This window comes from Myotis yumanensis, unplaced genomic scaffold (assembly GCF_028538775.1).
Source record: "Myotis yumanensis isolate MYYU_CA2020_CCGP unplaced genomic scaffold, mMyoYum1.0.hap1 SCAF_3, whole genome shotgun sequence".
Classification (NCBI taxonomy): domain Eukaryota; kingdom Metazoa; phylum Chordata; class Mammalia; order Chiroptera; family Vespertilionidae; genus Myotis; species Myotis yumanensis.
Window position 1 is genome coordinate 150,521,215 of NW_027223754.1, and position 24,501 is coordinate 150,545,715.

Genomic DNA, 24,501 nt, shown 5'->3' on the forward strand with positions numbered 1-24,501 from the left:
TTACTCTGCATTGAAGAAAAATTAATTCTCTCACTCTATGGGTTAGGTTAGGGAGACCTTCAACCCAGGAAGCTTTAATGAAGTGACCTTAGAAAATTGGCTTGGGTACAGGTTGTATTTATTGGCATTGGGGAAAGTAAAGAATTGTCTTACACAGTTTTCTGTGAGGCCATTAATACTTCTTTCTTATCCATTGGGCTTACATGATTTAGAATAGCTTCCCAAATTTCAGTCATTCACAGGTCAAATTCATAATGTTTGTTATATATCTGTGTTCCACCTATATTATGATTAATATTTTAGGTACATTTAAATTGGTTCACTTGTTTACTTAGCTTTTTTTAAAATTAAATCTTTATTGTTCAGATTATTACAGTTGTTCCTCTTTTTCCCCCCCATAGCTCCCCTCCACCCGGTTCCCACCCCACCCTCTGCCCTTACCCCCCGCCAATGTCCTCATCCATAGGTGTATGATTTTGGTCCAGTCTCTTCCCGCACCCCCCACACCCCTCCCCCCCCAAAAATAGTCAGTCCACTCCCTTTCTATGCCCCTGATTCTATTATATTCACCAGTTTATTCTGTTCATCAGATTATTTATTCACTTGATTTTTAGATTCACTTGTTGATAGATGTGTATTTGTTCATAATTTGTATCTTTACCTTTTTCTTATTCTTCTCTTCTTAAAATATACTTTTCAGCATTTCATATAATACTGGTTTGGTGATGATGAACTCCTTTAGCTTTTTCTTATCTGTGAAGCTCTTTATCTGACTTTCAATTCTGAATGATAGCTTTGCTGGGTAAAGTAATCTTGGTTGTAGGTTCTTGGTATTCAACACTTTGAATATTTCTTGCCACTCCCTTCTGGCCTGCATAGTTTCTGTTGAGAAATCAGCTGACAGTCGTGTGGATAACTGACTGTTTTTCTCTTGCTGCTTTTAAGATTCTCTCTTTGTCTTTTGCTCTTGGCATTTTAATTATGATGTGTCTTGGTGTGGTCCTCTTTGGATTCCTTTTGTTTGGGGTTCTCTGTGCTTCCTGGACTTGTAAGTCTATTTCTTTCACTAGGTAGGGGAAGTTTTCTGTCATTATTTCTTCAAATAGGTTTTCAGTATCTTGCTCTCTCTCTTCTTCTGGCACCCCCATAATTCGGATGTTGGTATGCTTGAAGTTGTCCCAGAGGCTCCTTACACTAACTTCATATTTTTGGATTCTTTTTTCTTTTTGTTTTTCCGGTTGGGTGTTTTTTGCTTCTTCGTATTTCAAATCTTTGACTTGATTCTTGCGATCCTCTAGTCTGCTATTGGAACTCTGTATAATATTCTTTATTTCAGTCAGTGTATGCTTAATTTCTAGTTGGTCCTTTTTCATAACCTCGAGGGTCTCACTAGATTTCTTGAGGGTCTCACTACATTTATCAGCAGTTTCTAGAAAATTTTTGAAAAACCTTGTAAGTGTGGTTTTGAACTCTATATCCAGTAGTTTGCTTTCCTCCATTTCTGTAGTTTGTGACCTGTTTCTTTGTCTCCGCATTTTTTATGCTTCCTGTGTTGATAGAGTGGCTTTGTGTGCTAGGTGTCCTTTAGGGCCCAGTGGTTCAGCCTCTCCAATTACCTGAGGTGGACACTCTTGGTGCACCCCTTTGTGGGCTTTGTGCACAGCCTTGTTGTAGTTAAGCCTTGATTGTTGTAGGTATCACTGGGAGGAATTGATCTCCAGGCCAATTGGCTGTGAGAATCAGCTGTGTCTGCAGTGGGAGAACTTCTGTGCTGGAGACACCCTTCTGGGTCAAGACTTGCTTCAGTGCTCACTGAGTCTGCCTCTGAGTGTGTCCCTTATGGATCTGAGGAGTTGTAATCTGGATCGTCCCACTCTGACCACTGGGTACACTGGCTCTTGGATCTCTAAGGAGGTGCTAATTTAGCCTCTGCCTGAGGCTACCCAGCAGGAGCTATGGAGAGATCTGCAGATTCCTCTTCTTTGTTTGGGGGTTTGGAGGTGCCCAGATGAGGCCCAGCTGTGAAGCAATGCAAGCTGCTGTGGGGCCTTGGGCCTTCTTTTGGAAGTTCTGGTTCTCTCTGACTCAGCTGCAGTTTGTTAGGTAATTTTCAGATTGCAAAGGGCCAGGCCTTTTATATGCAAAAGCCTCTGTGCACAGCTTGGGTGGAGCGGGTTATCAGGGGATCAACAGGGTGGAGCAAGCAGCTATGGCTGTTCCTCAGTCCTACCCTAAGAGGCCCCGAGTCTCAGTGTTCCTTGGTAATTGCTGCAGGCACCTCTGAGAGAAAGCCGCCCTCAAGTTCCGACCGATGACAGACAGTCCAGAACTGGAGTTCAGAGCAGTCGGGAGCTTGAGACTCCCTCCCAATTCAAAAAGACAACCATGTCCTCAGTTGCCAGCCCTTTCCACGTGCACCTCCGTACCTCTGCACTTTACTTCTGCACCACCTCTGAGTCTCAGTGTGCTTTTCTCTTTCCTTCTAGTTATAGAGTTTCCACTCAGCCAGCCTTCCTGTGGTTCTGGATGATGTCCGTTTTCTCTTTTAGTTATATTTTTGAAGTAGTTGTGCGAGGCAGCAATTTCCAGTGTTTACCTATGCTGCCATCTTGGTTTCTCCTCATTTACTTAGCTTTATCCTAACCTTTACTATCTATTATTTGATATAGTAATTATATTTTTCTAATATAAATTATAAATTTTTTAACGCTGAGATTTTTTAAATATTTATATGTCCTCCTCAAATACATTTATCAATGTTTATTACACCATAATTTGGCAAACACTGGCTTGGAAGGAGATTCTTCTCAGAAGAAATGACTTTGGGAACCCCTATGCTATATACTTTGTCAATATATTGATAAGTAGTTGTTGGTTTATAGTGCAGAAGTGGGTGATCTGAATGGGAGTGAAAGGCATTCAGAGCTTTTGCTATAAAGAGAAAAGAAGTACTTAAAGAGAAAGCAGATGTTGAATAATATTCACCCAAAGCCTGGGGAGTAGCAAGAATGTCCTGATCACCAGAGTAACCTAACCTAGAAAGAGAGTGAGGGAAGCTAGAGATAATAGTAAAAATACTAGTTGCTATTCATTTCATGCTATGTTCCAAGTATTGGACTAAGCATTTTCATAAATATTGCTTCATGTTTTCCTCACAACACCTTCAGGAAGTAAGTTTTGTTCATTCCCCTCTAACAGGTGAGCAGACTTGAGTTCAGAGAGCTAAAGAAGCCAGTCCAAAGTCACAAGGCGGGAGAGTAGTGGCTCTTGGATAAAACCTAGACATCAGCATGTTTGTGTGCTGGTGTGGTTGGTCTAGTGGAGTTTGAGAAATTGAGGAGGGAGATGGAGGGGGGGAAAGCAAAGTCTTTGAAGAGGCTGGAGGGGGACATCCATCCTGCAGTGGCGGTGTCAGCAGGTGGGAAGGCAGACAAAGGTGCAAGGGCACACAGGCCTAGAGGATGGTAGTTTCCTGCTGAGAGGATGTGTCAGTCCTCTAATGATTGCTGGGTTTCTCAGTGAAATGCAGGTGAGGTCATCAGAGAGAGGAAGGAGGGAAAGGGCATGCCCTAGCCTTGTGCAGAGGGGAGGTGGTGTCATTTCAAAGGCTGGGAAAGTGGATTGCCTAAGGCAATGGCCAAGGCAATTGTGCAGCCCTGTAGATTCTTAACTAAATAGTATCCTTTTCTCTCTTACATATCCTACCTCTTCAAATAAAAAAGGGATAAAATGAACTTACCCATAGCCCGGCCAGCGTGACTCAGTGGTTGAGCATCGACCTATGAACCAGGAGGTCACAATTCGATTCACTGTCAGGGCACATGCCTGGGTTGTAGGCTTGTGCAAACCAATCAATGATTCTCTCTCATTATTGATGTTTCTATCTCTCTCTCACTCTCCCTTCCTCCCTTAAATCAATACAAATATACTTTTTAAAATGAACTTACCCATCTAATGCTCATGTCCCATGTCGTCCCCATATACCATATTCCATTTCCCCTGGGAGCTCCTTGACAATTTCTTCCTTCCACAACCATTTCTTTTTATGAATACCCAGCATATTATGTACTTTTATTAAATCTTTTGGCAGTTTACCTCATTCTATATCAAGTTTCTCTGCAATTATTTTCTTGGGTTCTAGATTTATCTCTAATTTAAAGGTATAGTCCCTTAAATTCAAGAAAATATTTTTATTAAAAACTCCTCCACAAAGTTGTACCCTGCAGGGTTCATAGCTGAAGTGGTTCACGTTTGTTGAATTAGACTCTCCTTTCATCATCTACCTTAGGATCTGATCACTACTGTGCATTGAACCTTACAAAATAATGAGATGGAATGAAGGAATGCACCTTGTTAGTACCCTTACTGCTCTTTCTCTAATAAACATTAAACCTATCACACATACCATGCATGCACACACATCTTCTCTGTTTTCCTCTTTCAATATAGGAAATGCCACATCTAACTTCTGCTTCAATATTTTTAGAAACAGGAAACACTATCTTACAAGGTAGCCCCCATTTTTTATATGTCTTCCTGTTAAGAAATATTCCTCTTACCACTGGGCTGAATTCCCCCACCACCCCCCATACCTCTACCCATTGGCTCTTTTGATTATTTTGAACTTCCCCAAATTAAGTTTTTCAGGTACTTCAATGCACCTGTAATCTTTTCCCTGAGTCATTGTCATCGTGTTGTGTCATCGTCACAGTCGTTGTGGTTTAACCAGGTAAAGCATATTCCTTCCTTCCACCTTGCCTTCTGTGGCATGTTTTCATCACCCTGAGAGTCTTTCTGCAGCTCCTCAGTGCTCTGTAGCGTCTGGCAGCCAAAACTGCACCCTTCCCCAGCTGTGGTCTGAAGAGAACAGAATGCAAGAAAACCATTACCTTCCCTGATCAGATTGTTCTAGTTAATTAATGCTGATCAAGATTATATTTTACATGCAATAATGATCTTTATTTACACTGAACTTTTGCACAACTAAAACTTATAAATCTTGTCCTCATGACTTCCTCTTAAGATTCAGGCTTCCTTCCTTGAGTAGTAACACTTTGTACAATGCTGGACAACTCTACACCCTTCGTTCAGTTATCTGCACATTTATTTCTATTATATTCAGCTGATAAAGTTTGAGAATGGGAGGAGAGGGAGGTTACTAACAATTGTTGGGCATCTGTCATGTACCAGTCTTATTTATTCAAGATAAATAGTTAATCATCCCAATTTTATGGAGGAAGAAATTGAGGCTCACAGAGGCTTAAGTAATTAGCCCAACAACAACAGAGCTGGTATTTGAGTCTAAAATTGCCTTAATCTTTCAGCTATGTACCCGGTTCTCCAATGATTTGGCTCATCTTTTCAACATAGTGGAAATAGTTCTATTCCTGATCATCACATACATTTATTACATTTCTTAGCAATTGATTTACCACAAATTTAATAAACATCTGAGAGTATTAAGAATTTTGAACCTTGCAGTACCACAAACAGAGCTCTGCAGCATCCCCACCGGAAACTGTGATCCTTCCCCATTAACAATGATTTGCATCCTTAATGAACTTCCTAGACTTTCAGCTCACAGTACTCTGTTCTGCCCACAGGTTATCATGACAGATGTCTCTGAAAGCCCACTGAAATTCTGAAATCTCATTAAACTGTCTTTATACATAATGTTGGTTTGCAGACCTTATTCTTCAATGATACAATAATTCTTTCTACATTTTTTTTTGCCAAAACATGCCATCAATTCCAGAGAGCTAGGATTTCCAGAGCCCCTCATTGTAGAAATTGAGATACTCACTCATTCCCAGCCTTTTGGCACATTTTTCATCTTTCTCTTTGTTTCACCATCACATCTGCACATTCTTTTAATTGTCGGGGAGGTAATTTATCTGACTCTAGAAACTCAAATACATTTTAAACAGCTAAAGTGTTCTCTTACTGTCACTTTACCACCTTTGGCATAAGTTTCCTCTTACTTTAATGTAAAATCCTATCCTTTCTAGTTTAAGATTGTTCTCCTTAGGGGCCACTGGAGATGCATCATGGGAGTTGAGTAGCTCAGCATTTCACCATGCTAAAAGTAACTTTATACCAGCTTCTAACAGCAGATTTCTTCTCCATGTTCTTCTTATTCTGGCCTAGAGAACTTGGAAAAAGCCTTCCAATTATCCTTAACACTTCTGTTAGCTACAGTTCTCACATGATAAAGTTGTCCATATTCTAATAAAACATATTTCAAGAAGTATTCTTTCTAGGAGACCAGATGAAGGTGGCAATAGTTATGATGGCAAGAACTCCTCTTTTGTTCTCCAGGCACCAAGAATAAAGAGAAAAAATGTTAGGAGTTTGCAAAAAACTGAAATGACAAATATTAAAAATGATTTTGTCAAGTGCTGTCAAGAGCATAGGAAAACAGGAACATTCATATATTGTTGGTAAAAATATGTTTTTGGAAGACACTGTGATAACATCAATCAAAATGTTTTCAAATGTTGCACTTTTCCCAGCATTTCTGGGAATATATCCTACAGTAATCCTCACACCTGTGCACAAAGATGTAACCATATTTGCCTGCTTTCAAGATGTGATAATTTTTGAGAATCATCTCAATTTGATAAAGAAATGCTTTGGAAAAAATCTAAGTAGTGCCTGGCTGGTGTGGCTCAGTAATTAAGCATCGACCTAGGAACCAGGAGGTCAGGGTACATGCCCGGGTTGTGGACTCGATCCCCGGGGGGGATGGGGGGAATGGTGTGCAAGAGACAGCTGATCAGTGATTCTCTCTCATCATTGATGTTTCTGTCTCTCTCTCCCTCTCCCTTCCTTTCTGAAATCAATTAAAAAAAAATTTTAAATCTAAGAAGCCACCCAACAACCACTTTTACCATCACTCATTATCTCTGAGGCAAACATCATTGACTTGGAGGAGGGTGGCTGTGGGAATAGAAAGGGACCTCCCCCAACTCAGGTTAACAAGTGGGAACTGAGAGTCCCTTCAGTCAGTCATGAGTGAGGTGGGGTATGGTTGACCATGAAAATGGGCAGAACTGGGAATAAAATGTGCTAGCATATCAGTATTTACAGAGATGTTCATTAAGTGTTGCTTGTTAGTAAAATATTGGAAACTACCTAAAATATTTATCAATTGAGGAATTGTTCAAACGAACTAGGACGCAGCCATTCTAATAAGTAGTATAAAACTGCTAAAAAAAAAAAAAAAGTATGAGGTAGACCTATAGGCCATGTTATGAAAAGATTTCCAAGTCATATTGTTTGGTTGAATATATCATTGTTGTTTAATACAATTTAGGTGAAATGTTAGTGTCTCAACAGAGAATGAAAGGTTGGGCCAAAGACCAGTGGTAGTTTCCTCTGCAGTGAGAGGAGTACAGGGCGAGTGTGGCTTTGCTCCATGCACTTATGTATCATTTGAATCTTATACCAAAATGTAATACCTTAGTGACTTCTGTAAAAATGCTATAAAGACAAGAGAAATATTAATGGATTAGAGCTACCTAGCAGAACCATATCCCTGTGGGCCTACCAGACCCAACCCTGCAGGTGGAGAAGAGGAGAGATACATATCTGCCAGCTGATACCACACAGAGCTCGGACCTTTTAAATATTTATACACGTGTCAAGAAGACCAAAGACTGTCTGCAAGAAAGCACAACATAAACGCGAGGGTCTCATCATTTATAAAAACAGGAGAAAATAGAAGATTTGGAACAAAAATTATAACTGTTTTCTGATATTTTAAGTGATATGGAAAAGGAGCAGTGTGTTCTCCCTGATCTCAGAGCATACCATAACTCATATGTCAGGGTCACCAGCCAGATTATCCCACTGGCTGAGGGCAGTCCCCAGATGTGTTTGTTTGACCAGCAAATTCCTTGAAGCAGCATCTGCTGCTCTTCACCCCAGTTCATGTCCACACCCTACTGATCAGGTTACAAACAGCCTGCTTTATTCATTTAATGTATTTAACTAACACCTGCATTTGGATATTTGAGCCATGCTATAAGGCTAAGTTAGAGGAGTGAGATTTGGAAGCAACTTAAGACAGAAGTTTCTAAGTAGAGAAAGGGAGCAACCCTACTGGCTAGGAACACGGGCTCTGGAGTTAGCCTGTCTTGTTTGAATTCCAGCCCTGCCACTTACTGCTATGTTAATTTCATGCTTCATGTATCAGTTTTCCCTCTGTATGGTATGAGAGAGTAATGAGGATTAAATGAGTTAATGCATATAAAGCATCTCCAGTAATCTGCCCCCCCAATCCATGGTTTTGCTTTTCGCATTTTCAGTTATTCATGGTCAACCATGGTCCAAAAAATTGAATGGAAAATTCCAGAAATAAACAATTCATACGTTTTAAATTGGGCACCATTCTGAGTATTGTGAATCATCCCTTTGTCCAGTATGTCCACACTGTATACACTACCCACCCGTTATTCACTTATAGTCATCTCAGTTATCAGATTGACTGTTGTGGTATCAATCACAATGTTTGTGTTCAAGTAATCCTTATTTTACTCAACCAAAGCCCTAAAGCACAAGATTAGTGATGCTTGTAATTCAGGTATGCCAAAAAAAATTCGCAAGGTGCCTCTTTTAAGTGAAAAGGTGAGTACAGTACAGTGAGATATTTTGAGAGGAATAGATATATATAGAGAGAGAGAGAACACCACATTCATATAACTTTTATTACAGTACTAGAGACCTGGTGCACAAAATTCACGCATGGGGGGCGGCGGGGGTGTCCCTCAGCCTGGCCTGCACCCTCTCCAATCTGGGACCCCTCAGGGGATGTCTGACTGCCAGTTTAGGCCCCATCCTGCTGGCCTGATCACCCACAACTTCCCTCCCCTAGAGCCCCAGGCCTCACCACGCGGAGCAGCCGCTGGGCCCCGCCTCCACTGTGCATCCAGAGGTGACCCTCAGACCCAATGTGGCTGCTGCTTCCTTAAAACTCACAAAGATGATCAGGTCTCCAGCAGGATGGGTACTACTGTTCTATGTGGGTAATCACATACCGTAATCACACATCCCAGCACCTTGGCCATAGTCTACTGATTAGATACAAGTCACAGGTCATGTCCATACTCAAGAAAAGAGGACAAACCCTGGCCGGTTTTGCTTAGTGGTTAGAGTGCTGGCCCTCGTACCAAAGGGTCTTGGTTTCCATTTTCAGTCAAGGGCACACACCTCGGTTGCAGTTTCGACCCCAGGCCCTGGTCTAGGCATGAGCAGGAGGCAACCAAACAATGTGTGACTCTCACATTGATGTTTCTCTCCCCACACCTCCCCCCACCCCATTTTCCCCCACTTCAACTCGTCTAAAACTCAATGGAAAAAATATCCTTGGGTGAGGATTTTTTAAAAGTTAACAGAGAGAGAGAGAGTGAGAGAGAGAGAGAGAGAGGAAGGAAGGAAGGAAGGAAGGAAGGAGACAACACAAGGGCTTGTGATCTTGTGATCAGGCATTGGGAAGAATGATGGCCACCTGTAGTGCGTCTGGAACAGCATACTCAGCGAGGCCGCGTGCACGCTAAGTGCCTGATACACGCAGCGTTTGTTCATTGACGCTGCCTGAAGAAGACGTGGGTGGTTTTCGGAGAGGATTAGTTTCTCACACTGGGGTAGTCAGCCAGGTGCTGGGTGATGATAAACACTAAATGGAGACCGGTCTTGAACCAGATGACCTTGAGGGTCATATGTGATTAAGTCAGTAACCAGGCCCTCCTCCTCCAATCTCTTCCAGCGTCTTTCTTCTCGCGTGTTATCTTTTTCATTTTTACCTGACTTCACCTATGTGAAAATGGATACCAGTCTATCCTACATGATTTTCTCTGAGAATTCTAGGAGTGACTTTGGTCCCTCTTACAACAACCAAGCTTTGGGGTGGGGGTGAGGGTGGAAAGGAAGAAAAGAGTTACATTTAGCTTCACTAAGACTTGCAGGAGCCCAGGCCCTGGTTTCAGCTTCTGTGTCTCTCAAAACCCTAATCAGGCTTGTGTTCCTAGATTGCACTCGATAAAGGCTGCATACAACATGAGTGGGTGGCTCCCAGAAGCAGGAAAGATGATGGATTGGACTTCTAGAGAGATCTAGATCTTGCTGCTGATAAACGAGGGTTTTGCCTGTTTCACTGCCCAGCTCAGCCATGAGCCTCCGCTGTTATATGGATGGCAATGTAAACCTGGGGTGTCCCGTTTAAATGTATGCACACCCTTTGAATAATTATAAAGGCAGTGTTTATTAAAATACATTTCATTTTCCAAATTCCCTGTTATAAACTTTCTTTTTAGTAGCCCAGCCTTTGAAAAGGACAGATAAGGCAGTTTCATTGTGATAGCACAGAATCCAGAAATGTTCTTTTAATGCCTGAAAAAAATGTGCTTTAATTGATGTAAGACATACATAGCCTTGCATGTTGATTTCATCAGGGCACATACCAGCTCTGTTTGTGCATTCAGCCTCCGAAAACTGTGGCCAACAACCACTTGTGCCACAGGTGTCAGCGCCCGAGTTCACCCTGGACCATGCCCGCATTAGCTCCTGGCCCCAGGGCACGGGAGGGTGGATGAGGGTAACTGAGGGGCCCTACTGCCACACTAGTAACTAAATATTAGTGATACAATAAGCATGAAGCATCCCTGTTATTTCTTTAATTGAAGCAGTCTCCCAGTAGAGTGTTGAGGTGCTAATTGCTTCTGCACTTCTTTAGTTGACAGATATGTCCTTTTTTTCACCTGGGTAAGAGAAGCAATTATTGTAATGCTCTCATGGGCTTGGTGAGATCTTCTTTAATAGATTTTAAAGGCATTGGTAGGGCGTTGTGCTTTTAAAAAGAAATTGTCCTCTGCTCTGTTCGTGCTGGATAACAAGGGTGGAGATTGTATTCAGGCCACATGATGAATCTGTTAAAGGAGAATTTGCAATGGAAACCAAAGACACAAGTAATATTTTTCCAGGAAATATGTATCCAGATTCCAGATATGACAAAAATACGTTCCTATGTGTGCATATATCACTGGGTTGAACAAGGATTAAACAAGAGAAAAAAGAGTAAGCCTTTTCTTTAGATATTCAGCAGGACATATTTCTCCTGAATTCCAACACAAAGTTGTTATTTTCTGGAACTGGCGTGGCCTTCCAAATGAGGGTTTGGCAGATCGATGGCTCAATACAAACCAGTAAATATTCTTTTACCCGTTGTATGAAAGTGACTTTCACAATCCACTTGAACCACAATTCGTTTTAATGTTTCATACTTACATTCAAGAAATCAAAGAAAAATAGGGTTAGAACTTTTTATTAGAATTTGGAAAAAAACCTTTCATAACAGTCACTTTAGCAATTTCTTGATGCAAGACAACCATGTTAACCAAAGTAATAGAGGAGAAAGAAGACTGACTTTAGAGTTAAAGCACCTGGTTTTAAGTTCTAGCGAAATGATTTGCATGCTATGGTGTCCTTAAGTAAGTCATCTATCTAACCTTGAAAAGCTTCAGATATTTCATGTTTAAGATCCTGGGTTTCTGTAGGAATCAAATGAGAAAATATATGTGACTCTACTAGGTAGCTCATTAAGGACTACATAGGTGTGAAATGGCACAGTCAAAGGAGGGGCTAGGTTTTCTGGTACCGGAAGCTTGTAGACTTTGAGGGAGGCAGCTCTATAAGAGAAAAAAAATACTTTTCCAATTTTAAAAACCATGTGTCCATGTGAACATAGCTAGGGCCCCTCCCAGGGCTTTGGAAGACGCCTATGGCAGTGAAATTCCTGGACTTTTAAGAGTCAGAAGCTTCTCCTGTTCGTTATTATTTCAGAATTACCAAATGCCAGAGCTAGGAGGCATCTGACGGGGTTCACACTTGCTTTTTCATAGTAAAAAACCTCTTTGCAAACAAAATCTTACATAGAGGAACAGAAGAGAGAACAGATGAGACTAGCTGAAGGGGGACAATGGACTTAGAGATATGCCTGCTTGCCGCCCCCCCTTCCTTGGGTACCTTAAGCACTTCAGTTGAAAGTGGAGTTTGGAGGAACATATTATATTTCATTTATTCAAAGACCCACTCCCCCCCAACACACACACACACACACACACACACACTTTGACAACTATGGGACCAGGATTCATCATATGGTTGTTTGTGAACCTGCAGTGGTTGTGATGTCATCATTACTGCCTGTGCGTGCCCTTACTTGGTTATTATTCCTGGTGATGTGATTGGGTCAGTGGAACCCCTGGAAGATACAGACAGTAAACCATTTAAGGACCATCTGAAGAAGGATCATCTAAAACATTCTGTTGACACTTTCACATAAGATCAAGGAGGCGCAAGCATCAAAACTTGCCAAGCAGGTCTCAGCAGCTTGGAAGAGAGTCCAAGAGACACTGACAGAGCATCCTCTGAGAAGCCTGCCTCACCACTGTTCTTGATTTGGAAAAGGCAGCCTCATGTGGGAAATCCGGACATCAGTGCCACTGGGTCAGAATGTGACTGTGAAGAACGTGGGGCTGGCTACCTTAACCCATTTATGTAACTTACATTTTCCCTTTCATACATGAACGTTGAGTGATTTTATAAGAAAAAACTGAAAAACAACTTAGTAATAAGAAAGCATTATGTTGTAACTTAATTGGCAGCATTTCTTAGTGGTAAATAAAATAACAGTGTGTCTTACAGGTGATAGGCATCTTGAAGTCAATGAAATGTGGTATTTTTAACATCATTTAGTTCAATTCTATTACGTTGCAGTGCAGAGATTAATGCCCAGAGAGGGTTTAGTGACTTGCCCAAGGCAGTACGGCTGGGTTTTCCAGGACATAATGAAGCAGTTGCAAATATTTTTAAAGCAGTTGTTCCTTGGTTAGCCCCAGATAGATTCCTTACCCTTTGTCTTGCTAATCATCACTAATTATATTGGCTATGATTTTTAAAAGCTTAAAATCTATATTTCTTACTAGAATAAAAATTACTTGGGGGCAGGAACTAATTCTGTTTTGTTTATTGCTGGATATCAGGGTACCTAGCATTTAGCAAATAATCAATAGATATTCAATGGGAGGGAGGGTGGGTGGATGGATGGATGGATGGATGGAAAGAAGGAACACATTTCATCCTCAGAGTGAGACTACAAGATAATTGGGTAAGGCAGTGCTATATGTGGTGATTGAGATACTAATACAAAGGACTGAGCAGAGAGGAAATAATGACTCTGGTTTGTCTGCTAGTTCCCTAGCGACAAGAACATGCTTGTTTCTCATGTGGAGCAGTGAAAAGAGCTTTATCATGAGAGGGGCCAGAAGAGAAGGCTCCCACCTGGTGAGGGTGGAGGAAGCTGGAGCAGGATTGGGAGCTGTCTTTGACGCGGGCAGTGCAGCCTCGTCCAGTTCCGAATCCCAGCAGGGTCTCCGTAAGGTTGTAATAAAACTCAAGCTTCCTACAGCAGGCTGCTTGGCTTCTCCAGGGAGAGTTCACAGGGCCCCCTTGATGCCTTGCCTCTTGGTTATCTGCAGTGACTGCACTATTAGTTTTCCATCTGTTCTTTTATTTGAAATGGATCAAGTCTCATAAAAATAAGAGAAAGTCAAATAAGTGCCTCTGATATTGGTAACAAAATGATGAGGGATTTACTAATTCACTGCTACCCTAGGGCCTTGGAGTCTGCCTGAGGCTGGCCTTGTTTTTCAGCCTTTTTCTCAGTAGTATTTCATCTACACATGCATGTGCCCGTTGTTGAGCAATTACTTTATGACTCTGAAAATTGATAACATTCAGTTATATGAGGAGGTAATTCCATGTACTTAAAACAGATACAAAGTTCCGCTTAGCAAATTTTTAAGTCTCGGTTCCTTAATGTACAAAATAGGAGTAATATCTTCTTCACAGAATTGGTCTGAAGGTTGAATTAGATAATGGATATGAGGATATTTTTAAAAGTATTAACTACTTTTAAATGATGGATAATCTTAAAAGGTGTCAGGGACTTACTTATTTTAATTTCTCTATTCAATCAGTTTGTCTAGTTCATGCTTGACTCTGAGTACTTTTTTAAAAATATGTTTTTATTGATTTCAGAGAGAGGAAGGGAGAGGGAGAGAGATAGACACATCCATGATGAGAGAGAATCATTGACTGGCTGCCTCCTGCACGCCCCCTCCTAGGGATCAAGCCTGAAATCCGTGTATGTGCCCTGACTAGGCATTCAACCAAGACCTTCTTTTTCATGGATTGACACCCAACCACTGAGCCACAGCAGCCCGGCAACTCCTGGGAACTTTAGATATCCATGGAACGAGGAGGCCAAGCAAGTATAGCTCTAAGTCCCATTTTGCCCTGATTATTTAAGAGGTCTGATTTCTTATTGAAGTTTACCCTCCCTCACTTTCCTCTGCAGGCAGCGTGGGCTCCCAGGCATGGTCTTTGCAGTTATCTTTGAAGAAGCAACATCCCCTAAGTCAGTGGTTCTCAACCTTCTGGCCCTTTAAATACAGTTCCTCATGTTGTGGCCCAACCATAAAATTATTTTCGTTGCTACTTCATAACTGTAATGTTGCTACTGTTATGAATCATAATGTAAATATCTGATATGCAGGATGGTCTTAGGCGACCCCTGTGAAAGGGTCGTTTGACCCCCAATGGGGTCGAGACCCGCATGTTGAGAACCGCTATCCTAAGTGATGTTTAGCTCCCCTAACCTGGACCTAGCTAAGCCACCTAACTCACTGATGACTAGCTCTTACTAGCTTCCAGAGCATTGCCACCTAACACCTCTCAGTCTTAGGGTCTTCCTTCACTTCTGGAGTGATCCTTTCTTACCCACCAGCTGGACAAGACATGTCTTTCATCCCTTGTTCAGCTGGACTCACAGACCAGGCCATCTGCTCATTCCAATCCCAGTACAGCAGCTTTACTTTTTCATGTTTCAATGGTTATTCAACATAAGATACTGGCCAAAAGGGTATCAAAAAGACATCCCTAAGAAATCCCTCCACAACAATATCTCATTCATCTGCTCAGCAATTTGCTCTAGTACAGAGTCTGTAGATGCTCACAAAGTATTTTTGGACCAAAAGGGTCCACAAGTAGCTATAAGGATGCAGTTAACTTCCCAGGAGCACATTGAAAATTGGCGTAATTTCAGAATTCACTCTGCCAATTGCTTAAGTTTAACTTGAAGAATCCAGTTTTCAATCTTGCCAACAACTTTGATAATGTTATTATAACCACATACAAGTAAAAAATCACAGATGGAGAGTTTGCCCAAAGGGACATTGCCGGGGGCTCTGGAAGCAAGTACAATTACTGGGTCTCCTGCCAGGGCCTTGTGCTGGTCCTCATGGAGCCTCCGGTATAAATGCCCACCACTCAGCCATCCTGCTCAGGAAAAAGGGAAGTGTGGCCGAGGCGAGTCTCTTCCTGTTTCTGATGTCTTGACTATGGTTTCATTTTGATTAGTAGATGACTATGTAGGAACACTTGACTGATAGGTTTGGGCATTGTTTGCTACTCCATGATCCCTACCTGACATGCACACAGATTATACAATGTCAGCCTAAGAGAAAATGGTCTTTGATTTTCACATTGCTCAAATCTGATCTGATTTAAGATCCTCAGGGTGTCCATGAATTCCCCTAAAACTTTATACAAATTTTTTCTGGGGAGAGGGCCCATGGGATCATTAGATTCCCCAAGGAATCTATTATTTTTATAAAAATTGCCGAAACCGGTTTGGCTCAGTAGATAGAGCGTTGGTCTGCGGACTAAAAGGTCCCAGGTTTGATTCCAGTCAAGGGCATGTACCTGGGTTGCGGGCACATCCCCAGTAGGAGATGTGCAGGAGGCAGCTGATCTATGTTTCTAACTCTCTCTCTCTCCCCCTTCCTCTCTGTAAAAAATCAATAAAATATATTTTTAAAAAATTATTAACTATCACTGCTAATTGTTTTGTCTTCTATTCATATCAAGATGCAGTAAAATATCGGCAATCTGAATACCTGGAATTTTCCAATATCATAATAATAATAATAATAATAATACCACCATGGCTAACATATAATACTCACTATGTGTCTAGTATTACAATAAGTTTCTTATAGGAATTTTATCACTTAATCTTCATAATACTCTAGGGTAGGTATGGTTTTTATGCCTATTTTAGAGATAAGAAAATTAAGATCCCCCCCAAAATTAAATAACTTGTTAATAAATTGTGACACTGGAAAGCTTAATAGAAAATGTTGACAATTAAATCATTGCTTTTTTGAGAAGTGGGAGACTGAAAGAATTCTAGTATTAACCATATTTTAAAAGTAGTGATTTTTTTTTGGGGGGGGTGGTCCTTTAGGAGACATAAGATATCTGAATCAGTTACACCGAGAGTCCATATCTCTATTCTGTTGTTTTAAATCCTGATCTGTATATCACATGCTCTCAGGAGCCTCAGATTTTTATATTTTCTACTGCATATTTGTATATCCTCTTTCTCTAAGAAACATACGAACATTAATCCAGTCCTCCCTGTCATGGGGTGAAATAAATATAGATCATAGCTATTCACGTGACGATTTGTGCTAGGTAGTATTTATATGTGGTACATCCCTGCCACTAAGCTGACTTATGCTCGGCTTCCCAGGGAATGAGAGAAATTCTGGCAGATCCCTCCTGTCACTACGTAAAGGTGGGGAGTGCCAGGAACCCTTTCTCTGCTGTGCAGGTGGCAAGCACTGAGACCGAACGTGCAGCCCTTCATCTCGGAAACCCCGCTTTGATCCCCACAGTTTTGCTGAACCAGGGCATCTTAGGAGGAACTCGAAATGAGTATTGGAAAAAGCATCTGTTTATTTCCTGAGGGGGATAAACTTTCTAGTGGCATCACTAAAAGCAATCTACAGATAAAACTGTAGTGTGGGCAGTAATATTCTCTCCAAAGGTAATACCCAGACATAGCTAAAGCAGTCTGGGATAAGCCTCAATCCCCCTTACTAAGGCAATGATAAAACATAATCAGCCAAGTAAGCTTAGGGAAATATGTCTACTCCTGTTCAAATTCTGCTCCTTTATCATTTTCCTTCTGCACCATTCAGCAATAACTCTGTTTGCCAGGAGCCAGTGCCCAGCGCCCAGTCACAATTCCCTGCAGTGGGACTGATGTGCTCATTCATCAGCAGTTACCACAGGGCACCTGCGCGTGTGCCAGGCACCATTCTAGGCACTGGAGATACAGAAGGGAGGAAAGCGTTATCTCTATCACTGGCATTTGGAAATCTGTGAAAATCTGTAGTTTTTCACAACAGTATTTCTATTTCACTGTCTATGATATTCTTAATAGTCTATGTTGTTCATGAAACTTCAAGACGTGAAGAGCCTCACCAACGCCTGTTCTGCTGAATGCACCTATGCTGGTTGCTTTTAACATGCATTTTCTCTCTTTACGTTACAGCTATGGGGTGAGGATCTCACAGACCCCTCACTTTGTTTGAGGTGTGACGAAAACTAGGGTGTTCCATGGTACTTAAACCTCATTTAGTTTCTCTCTGGGTGATATTGTATCACGTAACTGCCCTCCTCCAATCAGTCACAGCAACACAAACTTTCTCTCCTTGTTCAGATTTCCTTTCTTAGTAACAGACGTCAAACAAACAAGTCAGAAAACTTCAGGTCCTCTTGTCTCTCACAATTCCACATCCCACCCCCACATCACCCCCCCCCCACCCCTCCCACCCCCGCCACACATACTAATTTGTCTCTAACTCAGGGCAGTTCTTCCTCAATACCTGACTCCATGCTCTCTACATCGCTACTGCCGGATTTCAGTCTCTGGTGAGTTGTCTACCTGCTCACCGCCCCCCCCCCCCCCCCCCCCCCCGCCACACACACACACATCCACCTTATCCTACTGCCTTGGCATCTACAGTCCAAGTCTTAACCTCCCTTGCAGTTAGGTGTGGCCAGGCAACAAGTTCTTGCCTTTGGGATGTGAACACAAGGAGGCCAGTGGTGGGTTTAAGAGAGCTGTCTTTCTCCTTCCACCTGGTGAATGCAGACAGAGTAAAGTCCTAGGGCAGAAGTCTCCAAACTTCCTCAGTTCACAGAGCCCTTGGCATGTCAGTGGTCTTTCACAGTACCTCCAGGTCAAATAAAACATCAGCAGTTCCATTCATTAAGTACTTAGACCCAAACAGCATAGTACATAATTATATCCTAACCATTTGGTAACCATTTAAAAAATACGTATAAATCAAAACAACCACAAGTATTTAGTAATGGTGTGTGTGTGATGGTTGGGCATTGCACAACTTCTCAAACCTTCAAATAAAATTAAATATTACAATCTCATTTCCTGTTCCACATTGATTTCGACTTTTTTGTTCATAGCAACCACCAAAAACCCAGCTTTAGAAAGACAGGGTTGGAAAAAGTGCTCTCTCCAGCTAATCAGTGGTGTTGTGTCCAACAGATACCAAGTAGGACTGTATTTCCTTCAGAAATTTAAAATTGTTCCTGGTGGTCCTGTGAGTTCACTGTGGAACTTGAGGCACCCTAGTGCAGTTTGGAAACCAGAATAAAACAGGGATAAAACAGAATCACCAAGTGGAAGAGTCTAGATCCCTGAATCTCTATGTGGAGATGAACTGGCTGCTGATCAGGAGCACCCACCCACCTTAGACTTGTATATGAGCAGAATAAACTTCTGTTGTGGTTCAGCCATTATTCATTTTTGGTTTTGTTGACACAACCTAGCCTAACTGCAGTGGTCTTTAAATGACTCTCCTTGGCCCAAATCTAATGCCTTTCTTCCCAACACTTCATGTCATCATTACCAAATAAATTGCTCTACACTGATAATAGGCTAAGCTTTTCTAAACTCAAATCTGAGCACTTATTTGCTTCCCAGTCTCCCTTCCACCCTTCTTTCCTTATGCACCAAACCCTAAGTCAGTGGCTCTCAATCTTGACTACATGTTAGGATCACATGGGGCTCTTTAAAAATATAACAAGGTCCAGTTCCTTGAAGAGCACAAACTACCACAACTTACCCAGTGTGAACTGGATATTGAATAGCCCTGTAACTATTCAGGAATTTTTTTTCAATTGCAAATTTTAAAACTCAAAATAAGGAGTAGATGGAGGAGGAGGAAGAGGAGGAGGAGGAGGAGGAGGAGGAGGAGGAGGAAGAGGAGAGAAGTCCAAACCCAAATGCTTCACTGAAAAATTACACCAAATGTTTAAAAAGAATAAACATCAATTCTATATAATCTCTTCCAAAAAATAGAAGAGGAAGAAATGTATTTCTTAATTCATTTATGAAGCCAGTATTATTAGCCTGATACCAAACCAAGATAGTACAAAAAGAAAACCACACATTATGTCCCTCATGAATACAGATGCAAAAAAAGTCCTTAACAAAATATTAACAAATAGAATTCAGTAATATATAAAAAGAATTATATACCATGAGCAAATGGAGATTATTTAGAAATGCAAGATTGGTTTAATATTAGAAAATTAATCAATGTAATCCACTACATTATCACACTAAAGAAAAAAATCACATGATCATATCAATCAATGCAAAAAATGTTGACAAAATTCAAATTCATTCATGATAAAAAAAATCTTTCAGAAAAATAGGAATAGAGGAGAGTTTCCTCAACTTGATAAAGAGTATCTACAAAATCCAACCGCTGACCTAACATTGAATGATGACACATGGAATGCTTTTCCCCTAATGTCAGACATGGACTTGCACTGGGCAGAATCCTTGTAATAGCCTGTGCGGTTCCTCTGCCTTTAACACCTTCCGTCCCTGCATTTGCTGAGCTGAGGCTGTTTCAAGACAGCTCATGGATAACTCCTCCAAGGAACTGTCCAGAGTACACTGTCAGGTCCCCCCGACCCCCTGTCTGATGCGGGATCCTCCCTGTATGCAGCGTGATAGACCTTTATGTGTTCACTGCCATAGCCCTTAACACTCGTCGTTGTAATCATCACTTTTTATCTGTCTCCCCACTTTCAGCAACTGTTTTTACAATTGTTCACTTCCTAATTCCTTGTTCATTTAGCCCCTGAATTTTAGGGAACTTCCAAAAGTAGTAGTAACTCCCTTTTTCTATAATTATAATTAGGCCTAATTATACTTTTTAAATAGGAAATGAGGTAAAAAAATTTCAGACACTGAGAGTTTCTGAAACAGAACAAAATGTGATGATTATGCTACACCTTTAGTCCATGTAGAACAGCATTACAAAACACTGAAATGGCCTAATATGGGTTTTGAATGCACTAGGCCTATGATACTTCTCTGCTTTTCTTTCTGAATTATTATTTTTTTGTATGTCCAAATAGTTCCAGACTCTGACCAACGTTTGGGGGCAGACACAGAGATTTTGCCAGCCTTCCCACTCCAGGCCCTTGCTTCTGGGATGTCTGGTTCTTTTTATAAATGCTATCGAGGGAGGTACAATTGTAGTTCAGTCATAATTCCATTACCTCATTCAGGTAGGCCTCATGGGCAGGCTGTCTTTTTCTTTCACAGCAAGGTGCCGTACTGTGGGAACACAATTCTTCACAGAATTTTTGCAACGATGCATGTTCCATTTTTGCACTAATATAAAGGTATATCTTGTGCCCCCTCCAAATCCTATTAGCATTTTTATTGATATTGTGAGCTTTATGGATTAACTTAGGGAAAATTGGCCGATTGGTGGTATTGGGTTATGCTATCCACTGGAATATTAGTTTCTAGATGGGAGGGTTTTTCTCTGTTTTGTACAGTGCTGTGTCTCCAAACCCTAGAACAGTGCCTGGTACATAGTAGGTGCTGAGTTTTTATTGAATGAAGGAATGGATGCCTTTCCATTTGTTCTGATCTTACAGCCCTCAGAAGTGTTTTAAATTTTTCCTTCACATTTTTCATTAAATTTTTTCTTAGAGGTTTAATTTTTCGGCTATTGTAAATGTTATTTTTTTCTTCAATGATAACTTCTAATAGGCTGTCGTTTGTTTGTGTAAGGGTTATGGTTTTTGTATATTAATTTTGTTACCATCTATGTTACTAAATTTTCTGATTTGTTTCACTGCAGAGCTTGATTTAGTAAGCCTTGATATGTAAGTGAACTCATGCGAATGAATGCATCTGTCTTCATTTCTCTTTGCCATTAGATCATTATGCAAACATTAAACACCAAGAAAGACATGAAATGATTGATTAATCTAGTGGAGAGTGCAAGATAGCTCACAGCAAACTCCAGAAGCATGTTCCTCCCTCTCCAGGCTGCTTTTTTTCTCCTACCCCTTCAGACATTCCCATGAAATATGTAGTCGATCCTTCAGGGACTAGAGATACTTATTGGCAGTTAACATTCTTGTGATCCAGCGCATTTTCTTGCAGCAATATTCTATCTTTCCTCCTGAGTTTTGCCTAATTTAGATTCTGCCTTTGGTCTGTTCCACTTAGCTAATCCTGATCGATAAGTACAGACAGATTAGACAGAAGACATCATGTGGCACAAATATCGCATTTGGAACAGCAAGCCTTCAGTTTACATTGTTGGCAGGACTGACTCCTCCATGCCCCCTCCCCCAACAACCCACACTGTGGCATGCCGGTCGGTTCCTGAACCATTTGCCTCTGTGATTAGGCTATAAGCACCTCAGACTTTTCCCATCTTTCCGTTTTATTGTTTGGCTCACGGTAGGCTCTCAATAAATGCTTGAATCAACGAATGCACAAATTGCTCAATTAACTAGGGCATGAATATTTTCTGTCTTTTATGGTATTAAAATTAGCCCTGGGGAAAAGATTTGAAATATTTTTAAACAAGAAGGTAGTTAACTCTGACTAATTTAAAAAGTAGCTCATCCCTCAGTGGTTGGAGCGTTGGCCTGCGGACTGAAGGGTCCCTGGTTCGATTCTGGTCAAAAGCATGTACCTCAGTTTCAGGCTCTATCCCTGGCCCTGGTCAGGGAGCGGAAGGCAACCAATCAATGTACCTCTGTCACATGGATGTTCCTCTCTCTGTCTTTCCCCCTCTCTTCCACTCTCTCTAAAAATCAATGCAAAAAATATCTTCAGGTGAGGATTAACCAAAAAAAAAAAAAAAAGGAGCCCAGAAAGATTTGTATTGTAACAGAGACCAAATTAAACTACAGAAATTGAGCTCTTCTAGATTTTCAAGGTTCAACCAGAAGCCTTGGAAGGACCTGGGTTCCTTGTGAAGAAAACTGTATGGTCCACACCCCAGGACACTGCGCCTTAGTGTGAGCATCTCATTCATGCAGGAAGCTCATTCTTGAAAACCTGAATAGGAATAAAGTCTTGTGAATTGAAACTGACTTCTCTCTTGCCAGGTAGTACTATTTCATAGTTGCTTCTTTGTGCATTTCTGACTGACCTTTAAGATGGACCCTTAAAAAACTATGCTTCCAACTCTTCAAGTTAAAATCTATAATCAAATGTTTAAATGTACAGGGTTGTTCTACATGTTTAAAGAAAATGCAGAGAATTCTTTTGTTGGGCAAAATTGTTGAGCGCATTGCATCCCTGTAGTGTGGACAGTCATCATCTGTTATGTACTTTATTATTAAATTAAATTATTTTAATTATTCACTTTATTTTTTTAAAGTAGTTTATACCTGGTTTTCTGCCAGGAAGGATTTGGAGGGGGAGTTGTTTGTTTAACTGATCTCTGCAAGTATCAGTTGGGTCTATGTATGTTTTTATTGGTGTGTAGGGGGTTGTTTTATTGCATTTTAAGGTGAAATGCACACAGTGGTGGACTTTTGTTACAAGTGCTTCTGCTAAGTGATTTAAAAGGCTCTGTGCTTTCTGTATACTTGACAAGAATTTTGATTCCTGAATTTCAGCCATTGTGTGATCTCACATAAAATGTAGTTAATGAAGCTGACATCACTCATACCCATAAACTCTTCCTTGGCTTCTACTTTAACGGGCAGCTACAGCTCACGAATGCACTGTCATGAATCACCCATGAAGAAGTGCGCTGGGTGCCAAGGTCACAGGACGTGGCAATCTCAAAGGCCGTGTCTGGAATGACGTTCTGGGCGTCACAGAGGAAGTCGTGCCCTGTCCCTGCCCCCCACTCGCCTGCTTTCCCATGATGCTCTGTTTTTCTTAACAGATGAGAGATTATTTCCTTCCCCAGCATGAGTTGACGTTTTTCACCTGTAGGTGCCATAGTATATCAGCAACAACAATTCAAAACCCTTCATGATAAAGATTCATTTACATTTTTAAAACAATTACCTCTCGTATGTAATTAAGAAAGGGGCAGAGGTGTGCAAATAATATTTTTGGCTTTCGGACTTTGAAAAAGAAGGTCTGTTCTTGCATTTTAAGTAATGCCTTTGATGTCCCAGAAGTTCATAACCCCTGAAATTCATAACCTGGTCCAGAAAGATTTGGAAAACTGTCCATTTCCCCCATCCCTACCCAAAAATGTGCATGCAGAGGGGGCATAAAATCACAGAGAATTTTAAAGCAGTGTTTATCGTAATTAGCCTCTGGACTTAATCCTGCATGCTGACTCTACTCATTTTCTTTCAGAAAGGAAGGGTAGTCTTCAAGTTTTCTTACCTTCGGTTGTGGCTAAAATCAAAAGATTTGGGTTCTCTCTTAGTGTAAAGACATTATCCCCACAGGATCTGTAAGATTTTACATTAAATGTGTAGAGAATGAGGACTTTGCAGGAATTACCCAGGTTTCTGAGGGCCAAACCTGCTTTACCATATCGTGACATACTCTGTTATAAGTGATGAGTTGCTACATGAGGCCATCGTACTTTGTTTTCTGAACGACAGGAAGAAAGAAAAAAAAAAGTAAAGCTCAAACAGGTAGAAAGCTCTTTTCTATTGCTTGAGTCCTCGTCTTCTTTGCTGAAATGTAACATGAACTTGGACTCTGTGGCTATACTGTATGCATCTGCATCATTATTTTTAAATGGCCTAGCCCAGTGATCTGCAAACTACGGCCCCTTGAGTGTGGCTCTTCCACAAAATACCACGTGCAGGCGCGCACGTACAGTGCGATTGAAACTTCGTGGCCACACTCAAGGGGCCAAAGAGCCACATGTGGCTCGTGAGCCGCAGTTTGCCGACCATTGGCCTAGCCCCTTCTTTTACAGCTCTCATTTCCCTTTAGAGTTACAAGGAGAGAAACCAGAGAAAGCCACTTGAGAATGGCAGAAAGCAAAGGGCGAAGCATATCATTTGTACATAAGCCGTATCGGACTATTTATTGTGAACCTAGAGTGAGCTGTCCCACTGGTACCCATTTTAATAACAATGGAATATCTGCATGCAATCTTTATGAGGCACTCTGCAAATTGCAATGAAAAGAGGCCACAGATCTTTGCACATAAAAGAAAACGTGGAAAGAGTTCCTGGCGAGGCGTCCGTTCCTCACACACAAAACACCTTGTGTTTCTAATCTCATTTCATAAGGCAAATGCTTTTCTTTTT

At 41.1% G+C, this 24,501-nt stretch overlaps 1 protein-coding gene across 8 annotated transcripts in view; it reads left to right on the forward strand.

Moving 5' to 3' along the window:
• GRIP1 (glutamate receptor interacting protein 1) overlaps positions 1-24,501 on the forward strand; it is a 663,902-nt gene that overhangs the window by 492,282 nt on the left and 147,119 nt on the right. The gene's annotated exons all lie outside the window — the stretch shown is intronic.